The sequence below is a fragment of the Callithrix jacchus genome, chromosome 22, assembly GCF_049354715.1.
Source record: "Callithrix jacchus isolate 240 chromosome 22, calJac240_pri, whole genome shotgun sequence".
Taxonomy (NCBI): domain Eukaryota; kingdom Metazoa; phylum Chordata; class Mammalia; order Primates; family Cebidae; genus Callithrix; species Callithrix jacchus.
The window spans coordinates 28,532,501-28,534,729 of NC_133523.1; the positions used below are offsets into that span (position 1 = coordinate 28,532,501).

Here is a 2,229-nt window from a genome sequence, read left to right on the forward strand (position 1 = left end):
CTATGTTTAGATATGTTTGAATATGCAAATCCTTACCATTATATTACAAATGACTATAGTAATTGGTACAGTAACATGCTGTACAGCTTTGTAGCCTGGGAGCCATAGGCTATCACACTCAGCTTAAGTGTGTAGCAGGCACTGCCATCTACATGTATGTAAGTTTCCCTTATGATATTTACACAACGATGAAACTGCCTAAGGATGCCTTTCTTAGAATGTGTAACCATGGCAAAGTGATGCATGACTGTACCTCCAGGGGCCTTGCAGGTAACATAAGTGAGTGACACAAGTCAGGGATAAGAGAAGTACTTTCTCTTCTTTTTCTTGAAATAGCCTCTTTAATCTAGGTCTTATTTTTCCATTTTGGATAATGGCATGGGTATAAGCCATGCTTCACATTCCTTTGACTTTTTTTCTGTAAATGCAACATTGAAAGCATAAAGATGAACATCAAGGAACTCAGGTGTCAGGGAGATGACACTCCACCAACAGGTGCCATAGTTGGCAAGTATGACAGGGAGGGATGTGGGTCCTTTTCCCAGCTTACAGTTAGGTTTGCCCTAGCAGCCGAGAGCACACATGCTAACTCCAGCTGAGTTCACACATACAGAAATGTTTTTCTCTCACATAACTGGATCTTCGGAGATACCGGGCTTGATGCATATTCTAGTAGAGGCTCAATAATTCTCCTGGGAATCCAGGTCTTTCTTTTTTGAGGTCAGCTTTGGCTCCATCCTCTGGCTGACAGTGCATGCGATTGCTGGCTGATGGTCCATTGCAGCCAGGACTGATGCTTTCTTTCATTCTCTTTCCAGGTGAACAACTGTTTCTCCAATCACAGGGTAGTATAAGTTGTTTCCTTCATTCTAATTGGATGCACCCAGGTCACTTGCCACACTTGGACCAATAACACCCCAGAAGAAAGCCATGCTGATTGGCTTAGAAGGCTGTGGATGCTTCCAAGGCTAGGAAAATAACTGAGCAGAATCAAGGCTCTGTTGGAAAGGTGTGCTGGAGAGGAGACCAGACATTATGACTCAGATCCATCAGCTTATCAAAGGAGCAAGAAAGTTGACTCAGGTGAAATTTTCCATTGTTTAAATAAAGACAGCTAATGCAGGTTTTTCCCTAAAAGCATCATGTAGGTCAATCATGTGACACAATGAAGCATGATCAAGCAAGACCTGAATCTGGTCCTGGAGCCTGCAGTTCTGGGTTTCCAGGGAAATAGGAAACTGATGAAATGGAGAAAGCCAAGAGTGGGTGGAATTTCATCAGAGAACTCCACAGGATGGTCAAGAACTCTAGACTTGAGAAGCTCCTGGAGAGTTTCTCCTTCCGTCTTGTGACTGTCTGGGAAGAACATATGTAATAGATTTCAGTAGGCCCCCAACAGCACCTCAGAGACTTTTAAAAGGTCAAGAGCTTTCTTAGGAACTTAACTTACTACCGGAGAGTAACTTAGGTGCTGGGGAAAATTAGGATTAATGTTCATTGGAAGTTAAATCCTGCCTTTTTTCCGCCCTAGGAAAACTCTTAATGTTAGCAGAAGCCTGGATCATCTGAGAAAGTTACAGGTTTTCTGTTCCAAAAACGCTTTTGTTGCTAATTAAAATTAGTCTAATTTTGAAATGATCACATCATTAAAGAGTATTTCAACTGATATTGATTTGATGATACCTACAAACATCTTAGAATAAAGAGGCTGGTGTTTTAGCATTAAAAGGTGCTCTGATTAAACCTAAATCTGTGAAATTGATGACATGAGCTTCTGGTACCTCTTCATTTGTTTTTTTTTTTCCTTCTGCATAAAATAATTATGAATACTTCACTCCATGCAATCCATATTTATTTTATTTTTTACAGGGATGGGGGAGGGCTGGATTAAGTGCTAGCTCTTTGCTTGTCTATGGTATTGCTCTAGCAATATCTTAATTAAGTCTAGAGTCAAGATGAAATATGTGCCCCAAGTATGTTTCTAATCCTTTCAAACTTGCAGGTTTGATGTGTGATCCTGGGCCAAGTCTTTAGAATGGTGTCTCTTATGTCAATAAATCTTCTGAGACGTGTCAGCCAGGTCGTTGACATCTCTGGTGAAATGGAGAACTGGCTTTCAGAGGGGCTGCAGGTTGACGGCACAGTCCCAGAGGATTTTCACCTTATTCCCTGGGGCAGGGCTTTTTCCACAGTCTACTCTGCATAAATATTCTGTGCATTCACATATCC

The 2,229-nt window shown here is 41.3% G+C and overlaps 1 protein-coding gene across 1 annotated transcript in view; it reads left to right on the plus strand.

Annotated features, from left to right (window-relative positions):
- Window positions 1-1,762, plus strand: part of LOC144580756 (uncharacterized) — a 73,693-nt gene extending 71,931 nt beyond the window's left edge. The window contains exon 2 of the mRNA XM_078359586.1: window positions 819-1,762. The gene's annotated coding sequence lies outside the window, so the exon portion shown is untranslated. The remainder of the gene's footprint in view (window positions 1-818) is intronic.
- The last annotated feature ends 467 nt before the right edge of the window (window positions 1,763-2,229 follow it).